We start from the raw sequence: 14,859 nt of genomic DNA, 5'->3' as shown, positions 1-14,859 counted from the left end.
CCTCCTTGGAAAAATGACCACCCCTGATAATGGCACTTTTCCTTTACGGCACTTGCCACAATTATAACTTTACATAGCTGTGTGTAGTTATTGAAGTCATGTCTATCTCTCCCTCCAGACTGTAAACTCCTTGAAGGTAAGTGCTGTGCCTGATTTTGCTTACTATTATACACCAGTGTCTTGTACAGTGCTTAATCTGCAGTAGCCATTCAATGAGCATTTGTTGAAGAAGTGAATGAATGAGTCATTCTGAATGAAGAAAGGGTACATTGTGGTTCTGCAAGGAATGATGCCAGAGTAAATTACATTTACCATATTTGTAACTGTCATGAAGGAGGGAATAGCCAGAGAAACTGTCACATTTTTGATAGAACCATCTGGGTGGTGAATCATTTTATCACATAAGACAAATTATGAGAAAATCTGCCAAGGTCACAAGAGGGGTCTAATAAAAGGCATTAGAGCTTTGAAGTGGGCATGGATGAGGAAAGGCATCTATGGAGAAAAGTCCTAAATTTTATAAATGAGATAATGAGCTACAAGTTATCAATTAAACCTAGTGAAGAGACTATTAAGGACTATTTCATAAAGATATTAGAGCAAATATGACATGATCACTAATCAGTTCAAAGGATGCTAGACTAATTGATAAATTTTGCTTCATTAAAATTAAGAGCTTCTGTTTAAAAAAAGACACCCTTAACAAAGTGAAAAGTCAATATACAAAAGGGGAAAATATATTGCAGTACATGTAATTGACAAAGAACTCATATCTAGAACACATAAATAATTCCTACAAATCAATAAGACAAAAGGCAGAAAATGAAATTAAAAAGTGACCAAGGGACCCAAAAAAGCAGTTCACACACACATACACACACACACACACACATACAGACGAAAAGATCTCCCTGTGGTCAATAAACGTTAGCTATCTGGGGAATGATCCATTAGAATGGATGCAGTTTAAGACTGACAATGCCAAGTGCCAGCAAGGATGTGAAGCAATTGGCATTCTCATAGAGATTTTTGGAATCTTATCTGAAATTATCCATATCCCATGACTTTAATCCAAGGTATATACCCAACAAAAAGTAGTACATATGTACAATGAAAAAGACATACAATAATCTTCATAGTAGCATTATTTATACTACTCCTGAACTAAGAACAATCTAAATGTTCGTCAACAGAATGGATATATAAATTATGCTATAGTCATACAATGGGATACTATGCAGTCATAAAAAGGAAGAAGTTTCTGCTACATGTAACAATATGGAGGAATTTCACAAACATAACGTAAAGCAAAGAATTTAGGCACAAAGAGTATGTACTAAATGACTCCACGTATACAAAGCTAAGAAACAGTTGGAACTAATCTCTATTAGAAATCAGGATAGTCGTTACTTGTATGAGGGTAGTGCTTAGAGAGAGGTGTAATGAGGAGCTTCTGGGATGACATTGGTGTTCTTTTTCTTTATCTGGGTGTTGGTTACACAAGGATGTTCATTTTATGAAAATCTATTGAGCTGCATAGTCGATTCTGCAGCTTTCTTTGAGTTCATTATAGTTCACTTAAAAGTTTACTATTAGAGGGGCTGGCCCTGTGGCCGAGTGGTTAAGTTCGCACGCTCCGCTGCAGGCGGCCCAGTGTTTCGTTGGTTCGAATCCTGGGTGTGGACACGGCACTGCTCATCAGACCACGCTGAGGCAGCGTCTCACATGCCACAACTAGAAGGACCCACAACGAAGAATATACAACTATGTACCGGGGGGCTTTGGGGAGAAAAAGGAAATAATAAAATCTTAAAAAAAAAAAAAAGTTTACTATTAGAAAATAAAAGGCTGGACTCTACCAAGGAGGCCATAAAGTAGTATTTCTCCAAGTAGCTTCCACTGATATGCGGTTCCACTGATATGCTTCAAGAAAAAAGTATAGACAAACACGTTGGGAAAATCATCTTACTAAATCTCCCATTCAGACCAGCTTTTTGACAACCATTTGATCACAGATCCTTGATAACAACTATTCACATTCCTCAGAGTTATTATTTTTTGGACTACTTTTGGAAAATATGGCTATAAAAACACCAGAATATGCAAGGCTCCTATATGAACAGGTAGGCTAGGAGCTAGGGCCAGAGACGTCACTGCAAACTAGCACCAGCAGGGAGCAGTCAGCTGAGCAAGTACAAATACCAAAATTCAAACTATGAGGAGACAGTGCATTTATTGGGTGTGAGTGCAAGCAGCTCAAGTAGCAGAGAACTATAAAACAAGCAAAAACTTCACTTCGAAATGCTCTCAAACTTCACTTCGTTTGAAAAGCTCTTTGGATCTTTAGGCGAGGCTAAAGGCTACGTCCAATTGATGAAGGGACAAGGACTTCATGGTCCAGAGCATTTCTACCAACAGGAAACTTACACCCTGAAGCAGTCCCCCATCTTTGTGCCTCGTTTGTCCTTAGTTTCCCTAAATTAGAACCCTAAAGACATAATGAACCAGGACCTGCAAATAAAGGTAACAAAATGGCATTTATTCTTTACTTTTTTCTCTTTTTAAAAAAGTTTCACTGAGGTCACATTGGTTTATAATATTATGTACATTTCAGGTGTACATCATTATATTTCGCCTTCTGTATAGACTGCATTGTAGTTATGGAATGCCTACTATGTGCTCTGGTGAACAAGAAGGCTTGGTTCCTTATCTTCAGAGAGTTTGCAGCAATAATGAGCACTAACAAAATAATTGAAAATACATATTGGCAAAGATAAGTACTGGATGCTATGGGAGCTGATGGGGTTCAGGACATGTTACCCTAAAATATGGCATCTTGGGATATTGAATATTTTAAGCCAAAGGAGTTTGAGAAGATATTAGAAGCAGGAAGGTCACTCTGACCTCCTCTGCACCCGCCTCACCCTTTTTCCCTGAAGCAGGTCACAAACTCCTCATGAAAGGTGGCCAACCTACACCCAGAGGAAAGGACCGTTCTCATCTCATCTCCAGAGACAAAGGAATACGAAGAAGAATCCTAACAACGGCCGTGCTAAGTTTCCCTCCATTTATTACAATTACCTCCTGCTCCTTAGCCCATCATGTTCCTCCAGGACTGTCCACTCTTCGCCAAACCTAGCATAAAGATACACAGGTCTGTTTCTTTGGCGTTTCAACTTCCTTATAAAGGCTCCTGTGTCAAGTAAAACTTATAGCAAATAAATTTGTAGGCTTTCTCCTGTACATCTGTCTTTGTTAGTTTACTTTTCAGATCCAGCATGGGACCCTGAGGAAAACTTTTTCCTGTCTTACAGAGCCTAAAGTAGTTACCAACATTCATTCCATTGTCCTAACAAAAGTTTTCCAAATACAACAGAAATGTACAAGTTTCACAGAAGAACAACACGTTATACAATAAAAGAAGAGCTACGTTTTTAGGACCTTAGGAATACATTTCCATATGATTAGCGTGTTCAGCATTTTTACAGCTAGGCCTCTCAGCTCCAAAGGATTTCACTTTCAGTATGCAAATTCATATTTTTACCTATAAGAATTTTGGGGTCAAAAGCCCAAAAAGTTTGCATTAAATTGTGGAAAATGTGAGCAGCGTGTATGGGTATCCTTAATCTAGGATAACAATGGCTGTGTGGCCTCTCTCAGACCAGAAGCAGCGCCCATGACAGGGGCTTTGTTACTGTGGTGTCATGGGCTTAATTTTGGGATACACCCTGAAGTAAGGAGCCACCGAAAAAGGTCTCAGCTGGTGCATAATGGGTTTTGGGGATCCGTGGAACGTGAGTCCAGATACTCCGGTTTCTGATTCCCAGCAAGAGTCAAATAGACCTTCTCCTGGGCTGGCTGCCTTGGTCTCCGCCTCTTTGCTTTTGGACCCTGAATTTGTTGCTGAGAATTTTGCTCTCCATCTCATAATATTCACTCCCTTGTTGCTTCTATTTGCTCCTGTTTTGCGCTTACTACTTTCTATCTGCCTCTCATTTTCTATGCCACTCTATTATCAACCCTTCCTTTCCTGTGTTTCACATTCGAACATTCCACGAGAGGCCTGGATTAAGTCAGTTCTTTACTCTCCGGAAGAGTATTTATCTATTAACCAATTCCTCCAGCCAGGCCACATCTCAAATGTCAATTCAGCCCAAACATGAGCAGGGGGACAGTGGCCCAAGGACAAAGCATGGTGACAGCTGCTCAAAGAACCAGTAGTATTAGGCTCTGCATTCAGAAGGGGACAGTGACTTGGCGAGCAGTCAGAGCCAGGAAGTCTGTCCAGAAAAATGCCACTGTTTACCAATTATATAAAAGAAGCCCAATTTCTGGACCACGGCTACTTGTCTCAAGAAATTCGAGTCAGGATGGAACAGGGCAGGACTGCAGATGAAATGTGGCAAATAAGCCTGTGTGACCTCTTTAGAGTGACTTTATTGGTCACATTGGGGAAAATGAGACTGCTGATCAAAGAATAAAACTTACAGTTCTGTAGATTAAAAGGTTAAATGTATTAAACCTATTAGATAAATCTATTAAATCTGTAGGTAGCATCTATGCTAAGAGATAAGATAGCAATCTATTAAAAAGTCACAAAAGGTGGTAAGTAAGTAGAGACAAGGACTATGATTAGGAATAACTCTTGGACACAACAGTTTAGGTAAATATCAATGTCTCCCTCTGCAATGAATAGTAGACAAACATGGAATTCTTGGAATTAGCAAAGTTTGTACACATAAGTAAATTAAAAGGAGAGTATACAATGAATTTCTAGGTTAGCTAGAGGAATTAAGATAAGAGCTAGAATCATCCTCATCTGTTCACGAAGTTTTACTTATAAAAACAACCCATTTGTTAGTTGTAGTGGACTGAGAAGTAGATGAATGAAAATTATAAAAACTCTCCCATTCTCCATCCTGGGCCCCAAGACAGGATAAGCTCGTTGTCCTGGAGTTCTTCATGGTAGAAGTGGCTGGTATTAGATTCGATGTTTGTGAACTCTGTTAGGCCCTAGTTTCTCCAGTGCTGGGCTCATGTCACTAGTTGCTTGCTTATAACAAGAGAAGACAAAAGACCCTGCCCCAGGCCTCAAATGTAATCCAAGCAAACATGATGGACTCTTCTGTGGTGCCATGACTTACCTAGGACCCAGGGGTCTTAAAGTGGCCACTGCTTGCTCCTTTCCATTGAACAGATCTTCATCAGTCCCTTCCCCTAGGATTTTATATCTGAAAAACAAAAATCCTAATATTATTGTTTCAAATGCTTTATCTAGCTTAAAGACAATTTTATTTAATTAATACTGGATGCGAAAAATATTGATGGCCAGATATTGTGAACCAGCAAGCAAGCATATCTAATTCCTATACTTGAAAGAGCGTATTAAAAACCCAAACCTATTCAATATCTCAACGTGTACATATTTCGTATGATTGTAATTTTGCCTTTCCTCAAAAGAAATAATTGCAACTATCCATCAAGAAATTTCTTGCATAAAGAATTAGGTAAAATTATGAGCCATGAATCCGTGAAAGGTCATCATGGGATATCGGGAAGTCTTGTGTTATAATTCTTAGGACACAAGATTCAAATCCAGCTCTCGCAATCACTAGCTCAGTGCATTTAGATAAGTTATGTAAATGCTCTTTGCCTCTATTTCCTCATTTGTAAATGAAGATGGTAATAAATTCATAGGTTTATAGCAAGGATTAAGCTAATTAATAAAAGTAGAATGCTTACAGCAGTGCCTGTCATCTAGGAGTACTCAGCAAGTCCAAGCTATTATTAGTTGGAGTACAACCTTAAGAGTATTTAAGAATTTTATTAGAGAACAAACATGACAGTCCATGAACCATCTGTGTTATTGTCAGAGACAAAATAACTGATTGGACCCAAGGCCTGACACGGTACAGTAACTCATGTGCTATTACATTTCCAGACCAGAGGCTTTACATAATTGGAGTTATCTGTGCATTCTTGTCGAAGGAGAACTTGGTATTGTTGACCTACCTCAACAGCAGATGCAAAGGACGTCCTACAGGGAGGACATCATTTGGGGTTTTCAGAGGTAGATAAAGATATCAAAGCTTATATCCCCACAAGAGATATGAATTCCTCTTTTAGGCCACTCTGAAGATGAAGTGAAACACGCGGAAGCACCTAGCATAAGATTCTGACACAGACGAAGTGCAGAATGCAATGGGGCATCCACCATTTTCCCATTCAGTTACATTTCCTGAAACACAAATGCCATTAGGAGCCTGAGTAGCCATCTCACAGCAATTTTTGAAATGTTCTGAGAAACGCTTTGCTTTGATGTCCCCAATGGCCACTTCGATCCTTACTCCTATGGACAAAGATTTCAAAGTTTACTTAGCTTGGGAAAAATTGTGTCTTTATGTGTAGGATAGAGTTTACAGTGCTCAGTAACATACTAAACGAAGTGCTAAAGAAATGAAGCTGCTTTAATTTTGTCCAAGTTATTTATTTATCTGTTGGCTCCTAGCTTTGTTCCCTGCCCTTCTACTTTGTTCTGCATTTCTGGGAACTGCATTTACAAGGCTTCCTTGCCAAAGGGGGCAACTGTTGGAAACCAGAGGGTAGAAAGAAGGGGGAACCCGGTATGTTCTCGCTTTCTGTTCCATGGTGTCTCCTTCAGGGGCTATACCTCCACGGTGATTCCAGGTCCATTGGAAAACTCTTCCTTTCATGGGCCCAGCTCCCAAAGACAACCCCAGAATGGGTCTAGCCCCAGTGAATGGCCCTGGATCCGTCAGAACCACCTGGTGATGGTGGCACTTTCTGTTGTTGCTGATCTCTGGGATGCTCCATGGTCTTGTGCGTTTTTTCAGCTCTTCTACAACCTGTGTTAACAAACCCCTATATTAAAGTCCCTCTATTTTTTCTATTAGAACCCTGATAATGCCATGAGTATTTCCCATAATTATGAAAAAGTTTTGTATTGTAAAAGCTGCCCCATCCTTACTGAAGCCAGTTTGAGCTGCTGGAAAGTGTCCAAGTCCCTCAGAAGACAAAGTAGATTTGAATAGGTCAGACATTTTGAAAAATATATGTGTGTATTTACATTTCTATATATATTTAACTGGCTATTTCCCTTGAGGAAATTAAGCAGTTGCTCAGTAGATCCCACCCCACTCTGTCCTAGGGAGTCAGAGCCTTCATCTCATTTCAAATTATGGCTTTTCCCAAGGGAAGTGTCTCCTTTCAGGATATCATAATAAGCTAATGGACTGAGTGATCAATGTTGTGTGTGGCGGAACATTTGAAATGTGCCATAAAATATGGAAAACAATTTAGCCACTCTCTAATGCAGGCAATTCTTGTAAAAACTATACATGAAAAACATGTACCCAGCCACTCTTTTCATGCCTCACGACAAGATTAGATGCAATAAAAACCTTGTCTTAGCAAATCAGCACGTTAGAGGATGCTGTCAGCAATAACTTTGCAAAGACATGTCCATTACCAAAGAGGGGCATTATCCGAAATTTACTCTCATTGAAGATTGATGTCTGCTATAAGCCACCATCTGTCTCTAGATTCTGTGGTATTACAATGCTGTCACTCCACAGAGAAGGGGTGTTTTGTGGCTTCTTATATTTTTTCCACTTTTTATCTTTTCAAATTTAATGGGCGGGCAATTGTTGGAACAAATCAACAAAGTATGACTGATCCTGTGAAGTGCAAGGATCAAGTCCAAGCAAATTTCTTTTTTTCCCTAAGTAAGAAGAAGAATGCACCAAATGAATTGTTCGAATGTGATTACCTCACAGCGATTTATCCTAGTGGATTACCAGCTATTTTGCAACAAGAAAGTATATTTCAGCACATCTGGTTAATTTCACAAATTCCCCAAACTAAATAGCTTAGTGACATTTTTACCAAGCATATAAGGATTTTCCTGATTTGAATATCTTTTCTTTGTTGTTAAAGGGAAAAGGAATAGAAGCTCTTTGTCGCAATGCTGCTCATCTATTGATAACTCTTTTTGATTCCTCTCCCCTATCAGGAATAAATGTTTGACAGTTCAGTTCCAATAAGTGTTTATTTGTAAATTATATATAAACTACATATGTAGATATGCTACTACACTAATATATTGTATGCAATGTAAAATATATACAACAAAAATTGTACCTAGAAGTTCCATTATTTTGACTCACATTCCATGTATCATTTCAACCAAACTGCTGGATGAGAACTCACAGCAGTCAGGCCATGTTGAGAATTCAGTCTTGACGTGGGGGTTCCACTTAACACTTGTCTGTTGGAGGTAGGCTTTCCAGATAAAATACTGAACACCCTGGGGTCAGCCTGGAGACATAGTGGTTAGGTTCACGAGCTCTGCTTCTGCGGTCCAGGGTTCACAGGTTTGGATCCCAGGTGCGGACCTGCATACCATCAAGCCATGCTGTGGTGGCATCCCATGTACAAAATAGAGGAAGACCAGCAACAAACGTTAGCTCAGGGCCAATCTCCTTCTCCAAAAACAAAAAACAAAAAACAAAAAAAACCCAAAAAAACTGAACACCCAGTTAAATATTAATGGGACATACTTATGCTAGAAAATTATTCATTATTTATCTGAAATACAAACTTACCTGGGAGTCCAGAATTATTTATTTATTTGCTAAGTCTGCCAACTCTAGTTGCTATCCAATTGTCTGAGGGTCCTCCTAATACTTTTTCCACTTTACCCTGCCTACTCCTCTCCCCAGCTTCCTCACCAAATCTGTAGTTATTGTCTATTTGCACAGAACTGACAGGTATAAAGCCATATATTTTGCTATGATTTCTTCAAATTATATTGTCTGCAGTGGATTCTGTGTTTTCAGGTTTATCCTAGATGGTACCCATCTAAATTGGACATCACAAAGCCAGTCTTTGTCTATCATTTAATTGGTGTAAGTGTGTACATGTGGTGTTGAATGAGTTGATACAGTCATCAGTCATTTACTCAATGCCTAGCATGTTTTAGGCACTGGGCCCAATACTTGCAGTATTAAGAAGCATAAGACATGATTCTATTTCTCTCAGAGTAAAAGCCAGGGTCTATGTGGCCCTACATGCCTGGGCCTGTGGCAGCCGTGGAAATGCACCTCTCAGCTCTCAGGATAGGATTCTTCCCCGAAATATCTCCATGACAAAACCCCTTACTTCTTTCTGATCTTATTCTCAAATGCCATTTTTTGGGGGGAACTTCAGTTGGCCACCTTACTAAAATTATACTCCTTCCTGTACTTACTATCCCTCTTCATTACTTTATTTTTCTCCTTAGCATTTACCACTAGTAAACACTATGGCTCACTTGTTTACATACTGTCTTTCTAACCTAAGGGAATACAGATTCCATAAGTGCAGGATTCTGTTTTTTCTGTTTACAGCTGTAGAATAATGGCTGGAAAAGTTGAATAAATGAATCTCTGCCCTCAAGGAGTTAAGGGTCTTATGGGGCAGACATAAATCAGTGAGCTATCTCTATCCTTTTGGGGATGGGAGGGTAGAAATAAAAGGTGATGGTGATGCTCATGCAGAATCATAACAGCTGAGTTTGGCTGAGGTATCCCCATGCAGGCAGAACTGGATCTCAGCTAAGAGAGCACGAGGGAGCCAAAGGCAGAGATAGGGGGTGTCAAGAGTGCAAGAAGAACGAAAGTGGGAAGGGGCAAAAACAAAGGGGGGAGTTTTTCAAAAGAGGAGATAAGAAAGACTCCAAGAACAAATTGCCTACTGAATAAATTGACATAGAACCAGTCTAGGTCTAATGGCTTCTGAAGGTCTTAACAAGTAATAATAATAATGATACATGTTATTTATTTGGTGACTACTATATTTCAGGTTTATTGCTGTACATATATTATTACTTTTATTTCTCCCCAAATCATGTGAGGCAGATAACTCTAAATTTATAGTTGACGAAATAGAAACTTGGACAACCTCAGTAGAAAAACTTTCTGATAAGTGTTAAGGGACAGAAGTAGGGTTTAGATCCTGAGCACTTTCTCAGTATTTTCCTTTACACTCAGCACTTTTCTTGAATTCCCACAGCACCCTATACTTACCTTGCTAATAATATTGAGCACGCAGTGTAACTTCCATCTTATTTATCCTCTAGTTATACGATGACGAAGAGCTGAGTTTGGCACTATAAAAAGCAGATTTTTATGCTTCATAATACGTCACCAAAACTCGATGAGAACAGCAAAGCATGCTTCTGGATCCCAGCTTACTGGTTTAACTCTAAAAACGAATTGAGCCTCCAGCATTTGTACTCAGCCAACGTTTTGGCAAGTTCCCTAAGATCCTGACCATGGACTTTGGTCCAGGGCAGTCTTTCTCAACTTTTTAACAGTTGTTGCCCCGAAAGAACTTTTCTAGACGTTCTTTTCCTAACCCTTCCTTCTCCCACCTCACAGCTCCCTCACCCTGAAACTTGGATACCATAGACAAGTTGCATATCTGATTAGATACTGTGGCCCTTAGGAAGACTACAAACAATTGTGACAATTGTAATATCTAACATTTAAGGGGCTTTTTTTGTTTTTTGGTGAGGCAGATTGATCCTGAGCTAACATCTGTTGCCAGTCTTCCTATTTTTGCTTGAGGAAGATTGTTGCTGAACTAACATCTGTGCCAATCTTCCTTTATTTTGTATATGGGTCACCACCACAGCATAGCTTGATGAGTGGTGTGTCAGTCCGTGCCTGGGATCTGAACCCGTGAACCCCAGGCCGCCGAAGAGGAGCATGCAAACTTAATCACTGCACCACTGGGCTGGTCCCTCATATAAGATTTTTTTGATCCGCAAGAACCCATGTTCATGCCTCTGGGGGTGATATAGCCCTTGTTGAGAATGCATGGTCTAGGGAAATATACACTTCTTGTAGTTGACTTTTAATACCTAAAGACATCTTAGGAATACAAAATTGTCTTAGCAACTAATTATTGGTATAGTGGGTTAGACTGAAGTCAGGAGTCCTGAGCTTTTGTCCTGGCTCTGCCTCTAACGAGCTGTGCAATCTTGAGTCACTTAAATTTTCTGATCTTCACTTACCTTAATTCTAAAACAAGGGGCTTTGCTGAATTAATTCCAAAACCCCTTCCAGTGGAGAAAGTTCATGAACTTACATAACAAATCCTACTTGTTGGCTCCTTTTCTTGGTTGTTTTGGAAGCTGCATAGTTCATGGAGTTAAGACATATATTAACGGCTTCATTTAGTGGTGAGAAATACATGGAACTTTTCCTTCTTGTGTGATCTGTATTTGCATCGTAGGAAAGCAATAGCGTATTTCCATAGATGTCTTGGTGAATATTGTGAACCTTGAAGGCCTCTGCAATCTCATTGATGGAGGCCTGAATGGTTTGGCAACATCAGAGAGATGGATTTCCTTCACAGTTCTGGGTGAGAGATACAGATATTCATGGGATCTTAACTGTGTCACTACAGGAATTAAAATGGATAATGAATTTGTGCTGTGTTCCATGGCTTTAAGTTGGACTTGACCTTTGAATCACATTTAACAGAGAGCAACCATAGGTCAGAAATCACAAACGTTTAAATGATGTTCTCTTCCATCAAGGAAAACCGATTTAATCAAATGCAATTTTATGTGGTACTCAGAATTTAGGGAACTCTAGAATATCACTGTTACAGAAAAACATGAAAATATTAGAATTTTAGAATTTGGAACATTTCATAAAATTTTAACCAGCATATATACCAAAGAATTTTATTTGTATATCCTATTTAATAAACTCTTATATTTACAGATAGCTCATCTTAGGACCTGCAAATTGCAAGAATTAAATGATGAGAAAAGTAATCATTTTGAATGCACCTGGGGACTTCTTTATTCAATAGAAATCTGTTATTAATTCTGTATAATCAAGAATTACTTTTATATTATGAAAAATTCTCTTTACCCCATTTATTTGTTTCAAAAATGTGTCTTCTGTGGCATTTGTTTTAGCAGAGTGGGGTTCATTCTTATATTTCTCCAGGTCTTTTCTAACTCCTCTGCTCTTTTCTTCATTTTCTGCTTTATCAGAAAGGGCCCGTAGCTTTTCACAATATTCCTCGGAGTGAGTTTACAGTGTTTAGATTATTCAGAGTAACAAATCCGCAAAATAAGCCTTTATTTCACAAATATTCATAGAAAATCTTTAATGCTTTCATGGTAACAGTCTTTGTCAGTTTACTGTGTCTTACCAAAGATCATCATCTCATCAAGGGTGAGAAGGGAAGGGAAATAAGTGTGAGAAGGTCATCAGATACTTCATTCTGCCACCTGTGTATTGAGTGATGCTGACAATAAGTCTATAGTATTTGGAATTTTCCTTTTAAATTATACACATTATTAATATGTTCTACTCATCACAAAAAAAATTAATAGATTACAACATCCTTTAATAGTATATTACTGCATGCTCATTTTGCATAGTTGCATTTGGGAAGGAGGGTTACGTGTTATTTAAATGTGGCATAAAGACAAAAACTTCCTAAAAGATTATTCCTAAATGGAAAGAGATCAGACTACGTATATTCATTCATGCATTAGACAGAATCAACCTTTTTGTTTTGATCTTATAAACTAGTTCCTATCAAAACTTAACCATTGCCTACCTTCAGAAATCTGTCAACTGCTACATTTATTTGAAATCCATAAAACAGTGTGCTGACTAGCATCTCAGCAGCCTGTAAAAATTAATGTAAAACATAGATTGATTATACAAATCTAATAAAACAGTTTGACAGAAAAGGAAAGGCACAAGATTGTATGGTTTCTGGGAAGTAGCAAGGCTAAGGGGAGGCTTTATTTAATTTATTTTATGTGGTGCAAGGTAGACTGGAGCAAATTTGCAAAGTAGAGAGAAGGCAATTAGGGATTTAAGTGATGAAACAGTATGGATTAAGTTGGATCAAGTTCCTGTACTAATTGGGATGGAGATGAGATTAAGGGCCATAGAGGAGGATTAATCTTAGAAGGAGGATCCAGAAGGGAAGAAGACCAGGTGGTGAAGAGAGAGAATTTTTAGCTGGAAAGGAAGTCTAATTTTCTCACAAGTCTTCCCAATAATGGGCTAATGGCTGAATTTTAAAGGTTCATAAATCAGGGGATCTGCATGATCCCCTGAGTGCAGAAGTAGGATCTATTGGTAGAAGTTACGGGACACAGATTTCAATGCATCTCAAGGAAGCTCTTTATAGCAATCTGATCTGTCCATAAATAGAAAAAGTGATCTCAGGATATATTAGGTTCCAATCCTTGCCACATGTCAGGGAAATCTACCTGGTAGATTGCTGCAGAGAGGATCCAAACATGGAATGAGGAATGGACATGTCAGGCTTCATGAATAAAAGATTTCAACCACCAGCAGAGACACTCAGAGGCCTAATAAGGGGTGGGGGATGGGGGGTCCTTTTTGTGATGACTTTCTTCAGTCATCTGGAAAAAGGAGCCAGAAAGTAAGCACAATGGTGTATTTTAATAGAAGAATGACCAAGTGGGTACAATAACCATTGGAAGGAAAAAACAATAAAAATAGAAAGAAAATGATGACCTGGAAGAGTACAAGTGGAAGGTTTAAAAGACCAGATCTCTCAAGAATGATAAAGTCAATGAAAATTACCTCTCTAAAAGGATCTTTCTCCTTCTGGCATCTTGCAGGTCTACCCACAACCAGTTATTCCTCAACCTGCCTGACCAGGTGAACGTACATGGTAAGTTTATCCACAACCAGCCCAGAATAAGTCTCTGGTCATGAACCAAGTCAGTTAAACTCTGTTTAAGGAGCAAGGCTTTAGGGATAATAATCTCATTATAGTATCATAAGTAGTGTCAATTAGTTAAAAAGATATACTTTCTCCCCTCCAAAAAGACTTTGCCATATTCCTTGATAAGTTCTTTAAGGTTTCTCATGCTTTGCAAGTCAAATGAAAATCTCAAAAAAAAAAAAAAAAAAAAACCACTACCCTAAAGTTATTGCTAAAATAAGGTGGCAGTTATATAACACTTAAATTTTAAATACACTTTGAACCACCTCTAACCACCTCTAAGTTTAAACTGCTTCCCAACCTATTTTATCCCTTTGATTTAAGACAAACATTAAATTGGAACCAGCAGAATTGGATAAAACTAAATTTGTATTGATTAATTCTTCCATCATCAATGTACCACTAAAAAGTATTTCAGATTCCAGCTGAAGACAAAAACCTCTGGAACAATAAAGTGTGGTCAGGAGGTGGTTGCAGGAAGACCACACCAAAGGAAAAAGTGCATTGAGGACTTTGATCAGGAGAGAGTTCTCCTCAAAACCATTGTCTGTTTAGCCTGAGATGGTACTGGAAACAACTCAGGATAAGAGAATCTCAGCCCCTACATCACTAGTAAGTATTTGGGCAGATACTCCACCTAAGCAAGTTAGAGTTTTACTCCTCTGGAGATACCATTTGATCTTGTGCAGAACCCAATCAGTCTAATCCTGCAAACAAAATGCCACTGCCCGTAAGACCAAAAACTGTACATAAATCATGAGCCTTATAATATATGACCCACGCATCCATGGACCTATAGATATCATTTGTCACTTTTAAAACAACTGCTTTGGATGTTGAACAAGATAAGAGGACACCGATTTCTGTAATAGTAAGGTATCAGTGTGTCAACACAAAATTAACCCCTGATTTATACAAAATGAGAATGAGGAGGGGATATGCTGCTAATCTGTCTTAAAGAGCTGCAGAAACAAGCATACATCCGAATCACAAGGTGCTGGGACTTTAGCAAGACTACCAAATGACCGTCTTTCCCCGGAAAGTATAAATGCCTGCATA

Source organism: Equus przewalskii, chromosome 13, assembly GCF_037783145.1.
Source record: "Equus przewalskii isolate Varuska chromosome 13, EquPr2, whole genome shotgun sequence".
Lineage (NCBI taxonomy): Eukaryota > Metazoa > Chordata > Mammalia > Perissodactyla > Equidae > Equus > Equus przewalskii.
Note: the sequence above shows the minus strand (reverse complement) of the source record.